The sequence below is a fragment of the Schistocerca cancellata genome, chromosome 4 (assembly GCF_023864275.1).
Source record: "Schistocerca cancellata isolate TAMUIC-IGC-003103 chromosome 4, iqSchCanc2.1, whole genome shotgun sequence".
Lineage (NCBI taxonomy): Eukaryota > Metazoa > Arthropoda > Insecta > Orthoptera > Acrididae > Schistocerca > Schistocerca cancellata.
Window position 1 is genome coordinate 98,644,355 of NC_064629.1, and position 21,176 is coordinate 98,665,530.

Below are 21,176 nucleotides of genomic sequence, written 5' to 3' on the forward strand. Positions count from 1 at the left end.
ATTTTCGCCGATCATCAGGACTGAGTCTGAAGCGGTGCTCATTGCTGAAGAAAATTCTACTCCTGTCTGTGAGATTCCAGGCCAAACACGTATATTGCTGCCCTTCATGGAAAGCCATCCTGGCCTTACATAGTAGGAAGATAATGCCCGCCTGCACAAGGCTAGAAATTTTGCACCTTCTCTTCGTGATTGCCAAACCGTATCGTGGCCAGCAATGTCGCCCGATCTCTCCCAAGTTGAGAAAATTTGGAGCATTATAGGCAGCGCCCTCCAAACATGTCAGGATTTTTACGATCTAACGCACCAATTAGACATAATTTGGCACGATACCCCTGAGAAGGAAATCCGACAACTCTGTCAAAAGGGCCACATGTGGACCAACACGTTAAAAAAATGGTTCAAATGGCTCTGAGCACTATGGGACTTAACATCTATGGTCATCAGTCCCCTAGAACTTAGAACTACTTAAACCTAACTAACCTAAGGACAGCACACAACACCCAGCCATCACGAGGCAGAGAAAATCCCTGACCCCGCCGGGAATCGAACCCGGGAACCCGGGCGTTGGAAGCGAGAATGCTACCGCACGACCACGAGATGCGGGAAACCAACACGTTATTCACTTTCTCAACTGATGAAGCTCTTTCTCTTGAATAAATAATCATATTTGTTTCGTTCGGATAATGCCGGTCAGGTTGACCGATCATGAAGACAGTGCTTCGGCAAATTTCCAACTTCATGTATAAAGATGAGCATCTTGTACACATAAGGAGGGAGGTCACATGTGCTTTCCCTTGCTTTTCCCATGGATTCAGCAACAGTTCTGGCCTGTCTCACTGGCAACAGCATGGAGTAGCTCTTCCAAGTAGAGTTTCTTTGAAAGTAGAGAGCTGGGACTGTGAACTTAGATTCAGAGCATTCTGCTCCAGGCTATCATCTCTGGCTACAGCTAGGTGCTGTCTTGCATATGCTAGCTGTTTAGGGGATTGTGTGTGTCGCAACTATTGCAGCGCAGCCCATATACTGTGCGGCTAGTTGCTAGCTTACTTTGCCATGCAAGTTGCGGTTCGTAAATTATGGCTTCTTGTTGTAATTTTAACTGTGATATCACGAGCGTCCCATACAACCAGGTTTTGTTGCGCTCACACCAGACATTCTTCTACACATTTTGGTACCTCCCCACTGTTTTGGCGTCATTTTGTAATTTGGTTTGAGTTGTAATGAACTCTGTTAATTTCATTGTGATTTATGTCAGTCATTAGAGCAAATAAATGACTGTTAATCTTACTCTTGACTTACTTTTCAAGATACTTAATTTTTCATAAACTTTCCCTGGTAAGGTGACCCATTACAAATAATTATAACCTGTTGTACACGGAACTGGTTCACTTTATTGTGTTAGGGTTGTCCTTGCGCACAGTGGTCAACTACAGGTATAATTTACTTAATTTTGTGAAAGCAACAAGCACTGCGTCCTTGTCTTGCATAAGTATCATTTGCTTTTACGTGTTATTCTTGTGATAGCAATGAACGTAGCACAAGGGGTCAGAGTTTCCATAGCGACACTGATCCAGGGTCTTACCTTTGGATTCTTCTGAGTTCCCCGCGCTTAGAACAGAGCAAAAAGTTTTAACAACCAGTTTGTCCCATTTTATATTTCTGTATGCTGCAGCCATCAGCATCAGCGTATAATAGTCTGGCGCATGCCAACTTTTGGTTGCGTGTTAATCTTTTATATGTACCTGTATTTTGTGGGAGTTTATTCAGATTTGCGTTTTGTGTATGACGATATTCTTGTATTATACGTAAAGATATTTTGTATTGGGAGTTATTCACTTCTGCCAAATTTGTGATAGAGATAGTTCATTTTGTAAAGGATTCTGATTTCACTTGTTTTAAACATGGATATGACTAATCGAGCGCTATTTAGAGAGGGTAGGAAAATCAGCATGCCAGAGGAGTCAATCGATCCAGGGGAGCTCATATCAGAACTTTTGAGGGGGAGGAGCAACAGTCGAGCTGCCTGAAGTCCAGAGAAACATAGCGCAGGGCAGTTCAAATACGGGAAAAATTGTGTATGTTCCATTCTGGGAAATGCAGGAAATAGAGAAAGCTTAAACAGACAGAGGAAAAGCTGATGAATGAGACAGAAAATCAGAGGAAAACAGCAAACAATTTAGAAAAGAGATGGCAATGTTAAGAGAAGTTTTTGTGGTCGTACTTAATGGGTAAACGAAACAATTGTTGAGGTTTCTAAGACAGTCGAAAGCTACATTACGAAGAAGGTTCGGGCTGAGACAAATCTTAAGAAAGTGGAAGAGGTGAACAGTTTTCTGTCTCAAAGAGTGCGGAATCTAAAACCCCAGATCCTGGACGATTTTCGGAGACTGAGTAGTTTGCCTCACTTAAACAAGATTTTGACAAACTTAGAAAGAAGACGGAGAGACCGTGAGTTGTGGGTCCATTACTGTCCCCGGCAGAGAGTCGGATAAGAGCTAATGACGAGCGGCATGTTTGTGATAATTGTACGTCTACTGGCTTGTTGTCAATGACACGAAATTGGGCCTCAGCGAGGGGCAGATTTCGATTACCTAGGTCCGCGTCTGTCAGGTGATAGACTTTGATGATTAAAACTTCTTTTCACTAACGAAGTTTCTTATCCACACCGCAGGCGAAGACCTGCATATTAAGACCGGGCTCGGGCAATTTAAGGGAAGTCGCCGAACTCCTTTCCAATCCAAAGAGAGTTAGAATTTATGAGTAGTCAAATGAGCAGAGAGGTTATCGCGAAAGTTTTTCCAGCCGCCAGACGCTATTAAGCCTTTGAGGAAATCAAATCTGGGGGCCATTATTTTTTACTGGTAGGCTACAGCATCAATTAGGGCATAAATTAGGACATTATAAAAGCCCCTCTACTGGTAGCAGGATGCTTCCAATCGTATCTGTAGTATCTTGAGGAGATTTTAAAACTGAATAAGCGTCTCGACCATCAGCCATACAGTAATACCGATCTGATTCAACTTTCAATTAATACAATACCAACAGAACACGTAAGATCCCTTCTTTGTGTCGACAAAAGCGACCTGGGGAAATTTAAGCTGGTTTTAATGGAACTCGATTAATAGAAACAAGAAGAGAAGAGAAGAGAATGACCTCTGCACCTGAGCGAAACCCCGTACGAAACTCAAAGGGCAATGAGTGGACGAATGGTCATGTTGAGGAAAATAGCAAAAGCAGCTGGTCTCAAATTCAGAGAAATAACTGGCACAACCAAAGACGCAGCCATTGCTAGGAGAGACCAACCTCGGGAGATGTTACGCTTGGACCACTAAGGGATCGAAGAAACAGAGGACTGGAAATAATAGAAAAACCAGCTGCAGAACGTAGTCAATAAGCTTGACTAACCACTGAGCAGGAATTTCCTTGATTTTAGTTTATATGGTGAAATTTAAGTCATTTAGAGATGCTCCTTGCGCATAAACTCTTGTTAGTGATTAGTAGCAAGGTTTTTGTATTATTTGTATTGTGATTTAAATATATTTTGTACAATTGCATGTAATCATTAGAAGCATGTAAAGAGGAAACAGATGCGTAGACACACTTTGCAAGACAATTTTATCTTTAAATTTGTGTGCAGGTCCATGTCAGCTGGTCGTAAAATTTCATGGTGAAATCTGAGTTCAATTACTTTGCCCCGTGGACAAGAATCACTTATAGTACTCATAAGCCAAATACAGAAGACATAAAAACACACAATGAACATCAAACTCTACAAACATACGTCCACACCATTAAAAGTGCCCAGTGCAGCAGCTTATCATACAGCACTGCGCTTTAAAATGCAGCATTGTGCTTTAACCCGATACTGCCCAAACATCACAGCCCACACAAATTGCGCAGCCGTATTCGATCGCCGAGCGCAGCTTAAGATTAAGTTATGCCAAAGAATTATTGTTTAACAGCCTTATTTCTGATCTAAATTATCTTAAAGTAAATCCAAAACCAGCAGCGAAACAGCATGCTGGCATATCGCGCGTTAAGACCTCGGTTTTACTTAGAATCATGCGGAACATCACTATCACACCCTTAATGCTTACTCCCTATAATCCTTACAGCTTATAACACCTAAACCAGTGTTATAATTACAAGGAAAACTTTCACTGCATCGCCCACGTAGGGCCAGTCGCAAACGCTTCAATAATTTAGCAAACTTAATTGGATAGCGTTTTGCAAAGGCTACACCCACTGGGAAGTTGTGTGTGACCACATGCACATGTAACGGTGTAAAGCAACACTGTGGTCCCTTACCACAGTGAGCAAAACGGACAAAATGAATAAACCACAACTTTCCCTATCTTCGGAAACCCGGACCAATAACAGCAAGTGACACGACAACAACGGAACAGCTAAAAGGGTCACACTTCGTGAAACCACTTCGCATCAGACTCAAACAACACTAACCCTCTTCCGCACCAATCGGTGTTGCAAAGAACCCATAGCACCGAGCAGTATTTGTTCCGTAGTGTCGACTGTCCAACAGTTTACGGAATTCTCACAGTTGGCTGTCAGTAGTGCAATGAGACCACCTTGCACTACCGATCCCTATTATGTTTCAAAAGTGAATATTCGGAGACTCAATGAAACTAAAGGCTTCAGTAACGGATCACAGTGCAGTAAATGTACCTCTATGCATCACTCAGTATCACCTAAGAGGACGTGCCTGGAGAATTCCAACCGACTGCTACAACTGCATTAATAACTCTTACCGACAAACAGTATAAATCACCAATCAGCGGCCGGCCGTTGTGGCCGAGCGGTTCTATGCGCTTCAGTCCGGAACCGCGCGACCGCTACAGTTGCAGGTTCTAATCCTGCCTCGGGCATGGATGTCTGTGACGTCCTTAAGTAGTTCTAAGTTCTAGGGGACTGATGACCTCAGATGTTAAGTCTCATAGTGCTCAGAGCCATATGAACCATTTTTTAACCAATCAGCCACAATATTAAAAAAAACCTTCTTTCTACAAGTAATGTCCGCTTTTACGTTATGAGTACCACAGACATAATAAAACAAATTCTTTAGAAGGATAGTTCAAAGAACTAGATGGAATCCGCCGTTCACTAATGCCGGCCAACGCTGTTCCAAAAATAAAAACATTTAAGACTCCATGTTACGACTCAATACTGCCGTACATCACAACGGCGACTCACAACAGGAGATGCAGTTAGTATTTCCCAGAACCAACGTTCGGTATTAGCTTGCTCCAAGCACACAACGCCTTTCATAAAAGCCGCTCCACCGACAACGTAGAGGAGAGTTGCAGGTCAGCTCCACCCAAGTGCGCGCGAATTCAAACCATAGGGACGATGAACATACGGCACAACCTTTTTGTTTCGCTTCTTAACGTGGAGTCCATATTTTGCGTAACGTAAGTTTTCTGGCGAGATAGCGAATTTCCTACGAGGGAAACCCGTAATTTCAGCCACTTGTAATACAGTTTTGTAGGTTCTAGCGAATCACAGTGTGTCACACAGTGAATCATAGTGTTCAGTGTTGATGTGTGGTGTCAGGAGGATTAATGGATTTCGTATTCTGCATGGTCACAGAATACACTGGTACTGAATGATTCGGTTTTGAAAGAGCATTCAAGAATCATGTGGGTAAACCATAATTTTATATCAACATTTCAGCGACATTTGTTGCACTGGCTGTGTTACACTTGCCTCGTATTGTGATTCAGTGTTTCATAAATTCTGCAGAAAGCTTCCTCCTGTTGTCTCGTAAAAAGTCTTTACAGCAGATATCACGTGTCCTGTCTAACAGAAACTCATAGTGGCATATACAAAAGCAGATGGTTGAACGCGAGATCTATATTGCTCGGGAATTAGGTAACTTTCTCTGTTCAATTACATGTAAGAAATAACTACCTATGTCGATAGAAACAACGGTTGCAGGAAATTGAACGTTAGACTGTATTTATATGAAAGTTTAAGATTAATTTCCAGGTGACGTCGTCGACAGCATCCGATATTTCGACCGGTGCACACCGTGCCATTTTCAAGGAAAAACTGCAGCAAATAAGCGCTGTGCAAGGGAAATTCAAAACATCGTTTTGAAGATCACGTTTTCAACACATCTTGGATATTTCTAACTGAGGAAACTAAGAGTTCGTACAGATTTGGCACAGCATATCACTGCACAAACCTCGTGTGCCTCAGCCAGTAATAATTAACGGTAGCTGTGAGGGAACATCAAGTGCTACTGTTATGGATGTTTGTTTTTTTGTACGGCCCTGTAAGATACACCCTTTTCAAAGGAGACAGCAACCAATGTACAGACAGGATATTTTCAATCGTAGTTTCCGCAACTAGTTTCCACTGATGACAGAGGAAAGTTAAATATATATTTAAAGCATTAGGCCTATCGGCTTGCCTCTCGTACTTTAGGGTATTAGTCACAAATTCCAGTTTTAATTTTAGTGGGCCACTATAAATTCATAGAGCTGATAAGAAGTAATGAAACTGCAGAAATATTACTCAGAAACTGCTCCAAGGATACACACCAAGCATCGCTGATTCTTGGTTAAATATGTAATTATAACATTTTCAACATACTGTGTATACTTCTGTGTGAATGACTAATTCATTTCCACGTACGATAAACACGGACGAAAAGACGCAGCAACCTTCGAAAGACAAGTATGAAAGCCCGCATCTCGTGGTCGTGCGGTAGCGTTCTCACTTCCCACGCCCGGGTTCCCGGGTTCGATTCCCGGCGGGGTCAGGGATTTTCTCTGCCTCGTGATGGCTGGGTGTTGTGTGCTGTCCTTAGGTTAGTTAGGTTTAAGTAGTTCTAAGTTCTAGGGGACTTATGACCACAGCAGTTAAGTCCCATAGTGCTCAGAACCATTTTGAACAAGTATGAAAAGCTAAAGTTGCAGAACAGTTTTTGAGTCGAAGCGCTTTTCGTGGAATTTGTTGTAACATTGTTTCGGTCGTCTTCAATTTCTTAACGACTGGGAAATATTCCTCAACGTCATCTGTTTCGTCAAAGTACCTGTAATAAATAATTTTCTCATCCGCATTCAAAACAAGAAAGGAAAATTAACGATTAGCGGCCCGTCGAGGAGAAAGTTATTAGAGACGAGCTCAGATACGTCCTCATCTATTCTCGTTTTAACTACGTCTGATATTATTGTAATGTGTATGATTTTTTCCTCCCTTAAGACGTAGTAAAGAGAAAAACCTTAACAATGCCAACTAATACTCTTTACTGTCAATATTACCATAGCGCCGGCCGGGGTGGCCGAGCGGTTCTAGGCGCTACCGTCTGGAACCGCACGACCGCTGCGGTCGCAGGTTCGAATCCTGCCTCTGGCATGGATGTGTGTGATGTCCTTAGGTTAGTTAGGTTTAAGTAGTTCTAAGTTCTAGGGGACTGATGACCACAGATGTTAAGTCCCATAGTGCTCAGAGCCATTTGAACCATTTGAACCATTACCATAGCCTAGTTTCAAATGAAGGAAAGGATAATTAAGTACATACATTTATCTCCTGAATTTAGTATCTTACATAATTTAAATGTTATTACTTCATTTAAATTATTGGAAATATCGTTGTAATATGATGTAGGCAAGTAAAATCTTTAGCATGGCGGACTTTTCAATCGCAAATAGCACCACAGAAACATGGTTCAGGCCTATCCTTTCATAGCCACGTTAATGAAAGAGCTCAACGAGAATAAGAATGACTAGTCATATATGCCGACTCAGCTGTGTCAGGTAAGCAAAACACAGTAAGCCATAAAAGAAAATCCCAGAACTCAGTCGGAAGAAAGTAATAACAACAAAAGTGAAAAATGCATGCCGACTACAAAAAATTTGAATGCTATAACACCTAGCAACCATCACCATATACATAGCATACGAAATGGTCTTAGAAGAAAATATCGGTATATCCACAGGACGCTCAAAATATGCAATAGAAAACTCCATCAAGTACTTAAGAATAGAAAATAAACATAATAAAACTAGGATTATTTTCAACGTTCAGAAGACAAATTCGTTCCCACGAAAAGTGCGTCTCTATTTACAGCTAACAGCCAATAATCTAGAAACCCGTGCTGTTCGCCGCAAATATGACGATTTTATTCATCTGTTTGAAGACATACCTCAGTTTGAAACTGGAAAGTATTACAGAATTCTACCGAAAATATTGTAGCTTTGCATGCTTTCTTACAGGTGACGTATATGGAAAATGACAGAAATTCGGTATAAAACAGCAATATTATTAATAGTGATTGGCAGCGGTACTATTTCAGATTATAAATTCCTTATAAAATATGAAATATCACAGACCTCACGACCTTCCTTGTTTCTTTAAGTGATTTCAGCTGCATTTAACTCACACTCGTAGTGACGTCAATACAAATCATTTCGACATTAGCACAACTATTGACTTAAAGCACTTTGCGGATCACTATTTGGAAAAATTATGTTGGGTACGAATTCCTTTTTTTGATCTCCAGTGCACATCTTACTACAGAGGGAAATATTTCTCCTCTGCATAACAATTTGACAGGAGAATGAGCAACCTTTGTCTTCTAATCGAGCTAAGCCGCGGCCCCACGAAGTAGAATCGCACACCCAACAGAGCATTTCAGTAACATCTAGCAGTTCATAATATAATGTCGATTACCTCCTAAGACGCACAAAAACATTTATTTTTCACGAACTCATGGCTTTTTTTATTCATCAGGGAAAGAGACTTAGTGATTTGGAGAAGGGATACATTTTTGTTTATAGCGCTCAGTTATCAGCGCTATTGCTCAGGACTTCCCGCGACATTAAACAGCAGAACGCCCGCCAGCGTGCAATATGCGTCTCAAATTGCTATCGTTACGGCAGCTCACGGGACATTTGCTGCTGAGAAATGTGCCAACTGTTCCTTGCTGATACCACTTTACGGCTCATCGGTATTTAAGGAAAATTTACCATCAACGTCTTCTTCTCGCAGTTCCCTTGCAGAGTGTTTACAGCATTCGAGAAAAAATGTCAAGGTATACAATATAAGCGATGATACAAACATGTTTCAGCTTACGTTACATACTAATCTTAACGAGTGGGATGTTTGTTAGTAAGTACCACTAAATCCGTTCGGCGAACACTTGACGAATCGTCTTCTAGGAAATACAGAGAAGTTCTTTTTATTGACTGTGGCAATTTTAACTAAGTGTTTGTATGACGATTGTTATCAAGAAATGATTTCTTTTTTTTTTCTACTACCAATCCTGTTATTTATTTATTTCTTATTTTCTAAATTAATGCACTGATATGCTTTTCCAGCATTTTTCCATCATTAGATGATTTAGACCTCATACGTATTAACACTAAGGCAATTGAAATAGCCTAAAGTAAACTATTTTATAATTTATGAACTACGTCTAATGTATCTAGACGCAGTCATTTTACGAGAAAGCGGTGTGTGAGTAGGAGAGACAGGTACGTCCATTCTAGTAGCTGCTTCTGCGATGTTCAAATGGCTCTGAGCACTATGGGACTTAACATCTGTGGTCATCAGTCCCCTAGAACTTAGAACTACTTAAACCTAACGAACCTAAGGACATCACACACATCCATGCCCGAGGCAGGATTCGAACCTGCGACCGTAGCGGTCAAGCGGTTCCAGACTGAAGCGCCTAGAACCGCACGGCCACACCTTTTGGCTTCTTTGATGTTTAACTGCATCTTGTTTTTTGTGAAAGTGCCTGTATTGGGCACATGAGTATATTTTGACGTTAGTTACCACGTTGTACAAATCATTTGACATGCTCTCTTTACGTCACAGGTTTTTATTAGGATTTCTTTGTTCCAAGATTCATTTTCACTTACTTCATGTCAGAACAACTTTATTACGTTGTAGGCCTACAATTCCATCACAAAATCGGAGCACTAAGCGTCCTTACTGGAATATTTCCTGACAGACACTGAAGCACTCTGTTTATAAAAGCATATAAACATTGACGAGGTTAGTCCAGCATGGCTAGGTAGTTATTTAATATCATTGCCGCTACTGAAATCTGTTGGATTAAATGAGGCTACAGGATGTTCAACAATTTTCAGCTTTAAAATTCCATTGCTTACAATATCGGCTATCATCTTACTGGAACATCTCTGGTTCTGTTGTCGTATACTGTCACACATGTCAATTTTCGCTGTTAATTACGATACACCCTATACAGGATGTTACAAAAAGGTACGGCCAAACTTTCAGGAAACATTCCTCACATACAAAGAAAGAAAACATGTTATGTGGACATGTGTCCGTAAACGCTTACTTTCCATGTTAGACCTAATTTTATTACTTCTCTTCGAATCACATTAATCATGTAATGGAAACACACAGCAACGGAACGTACCAGCGTGACTTCAAACACTTTGTTACAGGAAATGTTCAAAACGTCCTCCGTTAGCGAGGATACATGCATCCACCCTCCGTCGCATGGAATCCCTGATGCGCTGATGCAGCCCTGGAGAATGGCGTATTGTATCACAGCCGTCCACAATAAGAGCACGAAGAGTCTCTACATTTGGTACCGGGGTTGCGTAGACAAGAGCTTTGAAATGCCCCCATAAATGAAAGTCAAGAGGGTTGAGGTGAGGAGAGCGTGGAGGCCATGGAACTTGTCCGCCTATACCAATCCATCGGTCACCGAATCTGTTGTTGAGAAGCGTACGAAGACTTCGACTGAAATGTGCAGGAGCTCCATCGTGCATGAACCACATGTTGTGTCGTACTTGTAAAGGCACATGTTCTAGCAGCACAGGTAGAGTATCCCGTATGAAATCATGATAACGCGCTCCATTGAGCGTAGGTGGAAGAACATGGGGTTCAATGAAGACATCACCAACAATGCTGCCGAAACGTTCACAGAAAATCTGTGTTGATGACGTGATTGCACAATTGCGTGCGGATTCTCCTCAGCCCACACATGTTGATTGTGAAAATTTACAATTTGTTCACGTTGGTTTGAAGCCTCATCCGTAAAGAGAACATTTGCACTGAAATGAGGATTGACACATTGCTGGATGAACCATTCGCAGAAGTGTACCCGTGGAGGCCAATCAGCTGCTGATAGTGCCTGCACACGCTGTACATGGTACGGAAACATCTGGTTCTCCCGTAGTACTCTCCATACAGTGACGTGGTTAACGTTACCTTGTACAGCAGCAACTTCTCTGACGCTGACATTAGGGTTATCGCCAACTGCACGAAGAATTGCCTCGTCCATTGAAGGTGTCCTCGTCGTTCTAGGTCTTCCCCAGTCGCGAGTCATAGGCACGAATGTTCTGTGCTCCCTAAGACGCCAATCAATTGCTTCGAACGTCTTCCTGTCGGGACACCTTCGTTCTGGAAATCTGTCTCGATACAAACGTACCGCGCCACGGCTATTGCCCCGTGCTAATCCATACATCAAATGGGCATCTGCCAACTCCGCATTTGTAAACATTGCACTGACTGCAAAACCACGTTCGTGATGAACACTAGCCTGTTGATGCTAGTACTGTAGAGTAATGAGTCGCATGTCAACACAAGCACCGAAGTCAACATTACCTTCCTTCAATTGGGCCAACTGGCGTTGAATCGAGGAAGTACAGTACATACTGACGAAACTAAAATGAGCTCTAACATGGAAATTAAGCGTTTCCGGACACATGTCCACATAACATCTTTTCTTTATTTGTGTGTGAGGAATGTTTCCTGAAAGTTTGGCCGTACCTTTTTGTAACACCCTGTGTATCCACTACAGTCACAGACACGTAATGAGAGTGTGAAAAGACGGCGAGATAGCGAGACTGCGAAGAGACAGTGGCAGTTGATACCGGATGAAGTGTTCCCCACAATGATAACAACATGTATTGCTGTACTTTGTTCTCCTGCCCTGCGACGCAGCCGCGAACCAGATGGCCATGAGCGTAAATCAAAAGGCTGCTGGGTGTGGCTGAGTTACATGCGGGCCCGCAAATCACTTGCGGGCAACTCGTCTTCCCGTCGGCAGCTTTGTCGGGTGCGGGCGCGCCCACGGAGGTGGGGCCGCAGCCGTGCTGAGCTATAGCAGTCCAGCGCCGGATCGCATTAAAAAATTACTTATGCTCGGCAGCCCGTGTGAATTGTTGCAAATTTCCTGCTCCCCGCCGGAGTGCGGCTCTCGCCCACTCAGCGAAACGCAAAAAAGTGCGTAATAACTCCTACGAGCTGCGTAAGAGCATTTCCACTCGTGGGGTAGCACCGAATGTGAATTCGATTCCGACGCACTCCCTACTAAGCAGAAATTTTTCCATGTGAGATACACGTCGTGATTTATGTAGCTAGTGTCTTTTGATGGAATGTGGACCTCGTCACCGTCAGTCTTTCCTCGCAGTCATTTTCATCACTTTCTCCTATCCAACTTTCATTATTTGTTGTGGTATCTGTTATAGTTTACTCCTCCGTATACGATCCTAAATGTTTGCTGCAATCTACTTTGTAATATCGTATTGACGTCTTTCTCCATAAGAGATGAAAAAGTCAGCCAGTGCTGCTGTAGAATAATCCTATCAATTTGTAACATATCTGGCTCTTGGAATTGCTTCATTCTCAAAGATTACCTTTGAGTTGAGCGAGTCTATAGTATGACGTCACAAGGTTGGCTGAGACAAAGACGACAGATGTTTCTATCTTGATATAGCACTCTTGGGAAATTTCACCAACATAAACTACTTGAGCTCTCATTGGCTGCGGTAATGAAAGCTAAAGTGAATCATCCTCTTGTCTGTGCACCCAGCGGCATATTTTCATTTATTTATAGTAACTAAATTAATATTCAGAGTCTTTGTTTTGACATCTGGAGGGGCAATATTGGTTAGGTCACCAAAATTGTGCTAGATCTGGAAGTGCCATTAACGGCTCCAATGTCCACATTCAGACGTACATGTATCTTAGTTTCATGTGTTCTAGGAAACTCAAACCTCAAAAACTAACATTCGCAATGTCTTTGGTGCCTTTTTTATTATGTAGACCAGGAGTTAAGACCTCTGTTTTACTTGGGCTTGTTTTTATTGAAATAGTAGCTAAAATATCATGTTGTTGTGATCTTCAGTCCTGACTCTGGATAGATGCAGCGCTCCATGCTACCCTATCCTGTGCAAGCTCCTTCATCCCCCAGTACTTACTGCAACCTGCATCCTTCTGAATCTGCTTACTGTATTCATCTCTTGGTCTCCCTCTACGATTTTTAGCCTCCACGCTGCCCTCCAATGCTAAATTTTTGATCCCTTGATGCCTCAGAACATGTCCTACAAACCGGTCCCTTCTTTTTGTCAAGTTGTGCCACAAACTCCTCTTCTCCCCAATTCTATTCAATACTTCATCATTAGTTATGTGATCTACCCATCTAATCCCCCCATGAACCATGGACCTTGCCGTTGGTGGGGAGGGTTGCGTGCCTCAGCGATACAGATAGCCGTACCGTAGGTGCAACCACAACGGAGGGGTATCTGTTGAGAGGCCAGACAAACGTGTGGTTCCTGAAGAAGGGCAGCAGCCTTTTCAGTAGTTGTAGGGGCAGCAGTCTGGATGATTGACTGATCTGTAACACTAACCAAATCGGCCTTGCTGTGCTGGTACTGCGGCCGGCCGCGGTGGTCTAGCGGTTCTGGCGCTGCAGTCGGGAACCGCGGGACTGCTACGGTCGCAGGTTCGAATCCTGCCTCGGTCATGGGTGTGTGTGATGTCCTTAGGTTAGTTAGGTTTAAGTAGTTCTAAGTTCTAGGGGACTTATGACCTAAGATGTTGAGTCCCATAGTGCTCAGAGCCATTTGAACCATTTTTTTGCTGGTACTGCGAACGGCTGAAAGCAAGGGGAAACTACAGCCGTAATTTTTCCCGAGGGCATGTAGCTTTACTGTATGGTTAAATGATGATGGCGTTCTCTTGGTAAAATATTCCGGAGGTAAAATAGTCCCCCATTCGGATCCCCGGGCGGGGACTACTCAAGAGGACGTCATTATCAGGAAAAATATCATAGTAATACAAATTTAACTCAGTGGGAGCCAGGACTGATTCTTGAGGCAGGCCATTGTTCAGGGTTCTAAATCTGCTAGAATCCATGTAGAAAATTAAAAACCATCGATCATAGAGCACGTTTTTGAGTAAACTTGCTAGCTTGTGATATAGAATTGCGTTAGCAAATTTGAGCATCAAGCCTTTTCTCCGTACTGTATTGTAACCTGCTGCCACGTCCACGAAAGCTGTAGTCGGTTTGAAAACTCTCCGAAATCCAGATTCAGCTAATGTTGTAAGCGTCAGCACTCGATTCCGGAAAGCTTGTTTTCTTCTAAAGTGACCTTGCTCGACTAACGTTGTTTCATCAATAACCTCCCGGATGCGATTGAGGATATGCTCTCCGTAATTTATAAGTCATCCTGAGTGAAGAGATAGGTTGACTGTTAGCCACATCAGTCCTTCCTTTGCCTGATTTTAAAACTTCGATTACTTTAGTTTCATTAGATCTTTTAACTCGTTTATCAGTTCGAAATACTTCATCATTAAAGCATTCTGGAACACATTAATTAGTCCGGCGACTTATAGCTGTAAGGGACTCTGAATATATTCACATCTAGTAGCTTTATTAGTCTTCAGAAAGTTCAGGGCTAGTTGAATTTAAGTCTGTCAGACTTAGGTAAATACTGAAGGCTAGGTTCAAAAGATGATCTCCTGGCGAAAGTTGGTTGTTCACATTTTGTGGAAGTGTCTTGTCAAGTTTAGCTTTCAAAACTTTTATTAACCTGGCAGTAACCGTGATTCGTAACAAGTTACCTCCCAAAGCCTTTCAGTACCGCAAGCCCTCATTCCCGTGCTGGAGGGTTTGCAATTTAATCCACGACACCAGTGCAAAGAACGATGATTAAGAGCATTACACTACTATCGATCCTCCCCTTCCCGGTAAAACATTGCAGATGAAAATTTCTTCCACCTTCAGGACTTGAACGGAATAGATTCTAGACGAGTGCCATTGCATAAGTGTGCTATTGGCGTCGGCTATGGAGGTGGTTAATTCGTTAAGGAAACACATGGAAATGGTGGACAGTATAGATATGCCAATATAAAAATGATTGTATTCCGTAATTGTACCGCGTCGTTAACAATTAGCGCATCATTTAGAGTACACATGCAGTCGAATCACAATACACTGACGGAAAAGAAATCGCAACTCCAAAAAATAATTAATATTGAGTAATTAAATTTCAGGAATACATTTGTCTATAAAACTTGTTTAAGAAATTATCAGGTTAATGTAAGCACGAGGTAAGGCAAATGTGAACTGCTGGTACATTAACTACTGGTGGAAGCGCCAGAATTTTGGATGCAAGAGTGCTGAAGTGCATTGCATTGTCTTGTACAGGTGCCGGATGTCAGTTTGTGGCATGGAGTTCAATGCCCGTTTGCTCTTGGCCTGTCAACACAGGGACAGTTAATGCTGTCTGTGGATGACGCTGGAGTTGTCTTCCTTTGTTGTCCCATGTGCGATCGATTGGAGACACTTCTGGTGCTCGAAAAGGCCAAGGCAAGATGTCAACACACTGTAGACCATGTTGGGTTACAACAGTGGTATGCGGGCGACAGTTATTCTGTCGAAAAACACCCCCTTGAATGCTATTCATGAATGGTAGCACAACACGTCCAGTTACCAGACTGACGTAGAAATTTGCAGTAAATGTGTCTGGGATAACCACGGGAGTGCTCCTGCTGTTATACGAAATTGTGCCCCAAGGCCATAACTCAGAATGTCAGCATGCAGTCAGGTTGTTTCCAAGGCCTTCACTACCTGGCTCCTTCTAACCTACAAACGGCCATCACTAGCACCGAAGCAGTGCTCGAATATCATGTCGTTTTTGGAAACTCAGAATCTACTATGTAGGAATCAACATGGATTCCGGAAACAGCGATCGTGTGAGACCCAACTCGCTTTATTTGTTCATGAGACCCAGAAAATATTAGATACAGGCTCCCAGGTAGATGCTATTTTTCTTGACTTCCGGAAGGCGTTCGATACAGTTCCGCACTGTCGCCTGATAAACAAAGTAAGAGCCTACGGAATATCAGACCAGCTGTGTGGCTGGATTGAAGAGTTTTTAGCAAACAGAACGCAGCATGTTGTTATCAACGGAGAGACGTCTACAGACGTTAAAGTAACCTCTGGTGTGCCACAGGGGAGTGTTATGGGACCATTGCTTTTCACAATATATATAAATGACCTAGTAGATAGTGTCGGAAGTTCCATGCGGCTTTTCGCGGATGATGCTGTAGTATACAGAGAAGTTACAGCATTAGAAAATTGTAGCGAAATGCAGGAAGATCTGCAGCGGATAGGCACTTGGTGCAGGGAGTGGCAACTGACCCTTAACATAGACAAATGTAATGTATTGCGAATACATAGAAAGAAGGATCCTTTATTGTATGATTATATGATAGCGGAACAAACACTGGTAGCAGTTACTTCTGTAAAATATCTGGGAGTATGCGTGCGGAACGATTTGAAGTGGAATGATCATATAAAATTAATTGTTGGTAAGGCGGGTACCAGGTTGAGATTCATTGGGAGAGTCCTTAGAAAATGTAGTCCATCAACAAAGGAGGTGGCTTACAAAACACTCGTTCGACCTATACTTGAGTATTGCTCATCAGTGTGGGATCCGTACCAGATCGGGTTGACGGAGGAGATAGAGAAGATTCAAAGAAGAGCGGCGCGTTTCGTCACAGGGTTATTTGGTAACCGTGATAGCGTTACGCAGATGTTTAACAAACTCAAGTGGCGGACTCTGCAAGAGAGGCGCTCTGCTTCGCGGTGTAGCTTGCTCGCCAGGTTTCGAGAGGGTGCGTTTCTGGATGAGGTATCGAATATATTGCTTCCCCCTACTTATACCTCCCGAGGAGATCACGAATGTAAAATTAGAGAGATTAGAGCGCGCACAGAGGCTTTCAGACAGTCGTTCTTCCCGCGAACCATACGCGACTGGAACAGGAAAGGGAGGTAATGACAGTGGCACGTAAAGTGCCCTCCGCCACACACCGTTGGGTGGCTTGCGGAGTATAAATGTAGATGTAGATGTAGACCAAGCTTTCATCAGACAACACAAAAGACCTCCATCGTGCTCTCCAACGAGCTCTCGCTTGACAGCATTGAAGTCGCGAACGGCGATGGTTAGGTGTCAGTGGAACGCGCTACAGGGCGTCTGGCTCAGAGCTGCCGTTGAAGTAGACGATTTGTTGCATTTCCTTATGTCCCTGTGGGGCCAGCTGCTGCTCAAATTGCTGCGGTAGAGCCATACGGCGAAAGCTATGGTCTTCGCTCTCGGTAGTGCCACGTGGCAGTCCGGAGCCCGGTCATCTTGTGACCGTATATTCTCGTGACCACCGCTGCGGGCAATAAAGTACATTCCTGCCAAGTCTTCCTGCAGTATGCAGAAGGAACATCCAACTTCTCGTAGCCCTATTACGCAACGTCGACAAATCTCAGTGAGACGCCGATAATGGTGGATTTGTCTCCTTATAGGCATTCTTGACTTATATCCACTCGCCACGTAGAATGTCGAAGGTAACTAACGCTCACAACCGTGTATTTAAAGCAAACCGGATTAGCATCCTCATAGTGGTGCGAAATGTGAATAGACAGCATCATTCTCATGTAGAAACACGCCTATCAACATTCGTTTATGTCCCACAGCTCCTTCTTTTCCGTCGCTTTCGACATACGACGCCTTCAGTAGCTATTGCAAGACGTAATCACGTAATGTGCACAAACAAACTATGTCGGCCACAAGAGTGCCAGGCTCTCTGTACACAGTTCGCTCACTAAAATCAAAGGTACACTGAAGCGCCAGATAAACTGGTATAGGCATGCGTATTCAGATACAGCGATATGTAAGGCAGAATACGGCGCTGCAGTCGGAAACGCCTATATAAGACAATAAGTGTCTGGCGCAGTTGTTAGGTTGGTTACGGCTACAAAAATGGCAGGTATTCAACATTTAAGTGGGTTTGAACGAGGTGTCACAGTCAGCGAACGAGCGATGGGACACAGCATCTCCGAGGTAGGTATGAAGTGGGAATTTTCCCGTACGACCATTTCACGAATGTACCGTAAATATTAGGAATCTGGTAAAACATCAAATCGCCGACATCGCTGCGGCCGGGAAAATATCCCGCAAGAAGGGGACCAACGGTGACTGAAGAGAATCGTTCAACGGGACAGAAGTGCAATCCTTCCGCAAATTGCTGCAGATTTCAATGGTGGGCCATCAGCAAGTGCCAGCGTCAGAACCATTCAACGAAATATCATCGGTACGGGCTTTCGGAGCCGAAGGCGCACTCTTGTACCCTTGATGACGGCACGACACAAAGGCTTACGGCTCACACCGACATTGGACTGTTGATGACTCGAAACATGTTCCCTGGTCGGACGAGTCTCGATTCAAATTGTATCGAGAGGATAGACGTGTACTGGCACGGGGACAACCTAATGAAACCATGAACCCTGCATGTCAGCAGGAGACAATTCAAGCTGGTGGAGGCTCTGTAATGGTGCGGGGCGTGTGCAGTTGGAGTGATATACCCCTGATACGTCTAGATACGACTCGGACAGGTGACAAGTACGTAAGCACTCTGCCTGATCACGTGGATCCTTTCATGTCCATTGTGCATTCCGACGGACTTGGGCAATTCCAGCAGGACACCCCACAACTCCAGAATTGCTATAGATTGGCTCCAGGAATATTCGTCTGAGTTTAAACACCTCCGCAGGCCACCAAACTCCCCAGACATGAACATTATTGAGAATATCTGGGATGCCTTGCAACTTGCTGTTCAGAAGAGGTCTCCACCCCTCGTACTCTTACGGATTTATGGACAGCCCTGTAGGATTCGTGGTGTCAGTTTCTTCCAGCACTACTTCAGACATTAGTCGACTCCATGCCACGTCGTGTTGCGGCACCTCTGCGTCCTCACGGAGCCCCTACACGATATTAGGCAGGTGTACCAGTTTCTTTGGCTCTTCAGTGTAAAGGAAACGATACAAGCCATTTGCAAAACTGGTGCTCAACTACTTACACATGAGGGCTTCCAATGTTTCTTCACTTCTTATATGCGGTCAAGTTAAAAACGCAGTGACAAGTGCTTGAATTTACTCACCATTATCAAAACGGGACTGCTATTAATCGACAAGGAGTCTTCTACGATGAGTCACTGTTTCCACTTCATAAGCCGGACGACAGGTGGCATACCTGGGAAGGTAGGAAGGAATACAACCCCAGTGTAGTCAGTGCAGGAAGAACACCCAGCAGTAATCCAGCGTCATTCTCTGAGGAAAATTGTCGTACTACTCTCTAGGACGTAAGAGAAGAGTACGAAGCTATGGATGCAGATACCGATGGAAACATGATAGCACTCAGTTGAGGCGCTTGTAGCTCGTGTACTCTCTATGGGTGCTGGAATGAGGTTTGCTCCGGACATTAGCATGTAGTCACAATAATGTAGCTTGACATTGTTTTTAAACTGAGGCAAGTAACGTAGACTCTCCAAATATTTCACAAACGGAACAATTTGTCGAATATTTTTTTTCAGTGTGCGCAGTATTTTTCTTAGTTGTTAACAAGATTGAGTTTCATACGTGGTGTTTTTTAACTAGCTATTGAGGACAGTTAAGTGGATAGCTATTGGAAAACAATTCTGAGCAGCATGGCCAACTTTGCAATGATTAGTTTAGTAAAAAGGTGAGAAATTTACCAAATTTTTAAGTCCAGCTCATTTATCAGCATATTACATTATGCTTGCATGGAACTAGAATTCGAACTACCTGGGCCTGACAGTTATGAATGTTTTTCTTTCATTTTTTAAAGGTCTTAACTAATAATATCACTGAAAATCGACAGCACAAATTTGTTCGCCAGTTTCATAACATGACGGTTCAAAGGATTAGATTGCTTATCAACAATCGATGTTGAAAGACATTCCCAACACCACAGAAGGAATCTGCCACAGTATTTGAGGACCACTTTTAATATTCTGACACCACAATTTTCTTTTCTTAGGGTAGTTTATAGGTCTAATCGATATTGGCATGTATTGACTTGACGATCCTGCGATAGTCTGTTGTGCCGTCTTTGGCTGTTCTTAAAACAGTGTAAAATTTATAAATTGTATGTTGCGATGTTCTTTTGTTTAATAACTAGCTGAGCACACAGCACTGCCTGGTTGTGTATTTATTAGTCCATCTCATCCTTCCCCCTTCCTCTGTCGATCTGCTGCCCCTTCCCTCTCTCAATCTGCTCCTTCATCTCTGCCTATCACATCCATCCCCCTCTAATTCCATCTCCTTCTCCAGCAACTCTTTATCAGTCTATTACTCCCCCAACTCTCTGTCCATATTTCTTCCCCCTTTCCCTGTACATCTTTTCCTCTACCCACTCTCTGTCCATTTCCTACTCTTTCTTCTCTCTGTCCATTTCCCCCTCCCCTATATATGTTCGTCTCCTCCTCCTCCTATGTGTGCTTATCTTCTCGTTCCCGATCGTTGTCTGTACATCTTCTCCTCCCCCTTATCTCTCCACGTCATCACGTTTACTCCAGTAGGAGGTTTGTGGTTCATACCCCCACAGTATTTCTTTAGAGAATATGAGTATCAGATTTGATTCGGATCGTTCCATGGGTTTAGGATGAGTTTTTTACCCGTGGATTTACTCTCATATGCACATGTCAAATATATTTCCCTATATTTAACATATTACACAAATTTTTGTACACGTATTTCACCTCTATGTCTAGCGAATTTCGCCCTGCAATTTCATTCTCACGAAACTTGGTCTTTATGACGTCGTATCTTCTGAACTATACGCTGTACAGTAATATAATTTCGTATATACTTCCAGTGTTACATGCGTCTACTGTTTGCCTAATCTGTTGTGAATAGAGTTAGCAGTAAAGAATTTACAAAGCAAAACGTCATGCATGATGCGACAGTTTCTCACGCACCTCAGTGTTTACGACTTGATATTTCCTGAGCTAAGTGCCACACAATCATGTGATTTTTATGGAGCATTCAGTGGTAATGTGAAAGCTCTGTGAAAAATTTTTCACAAATACAA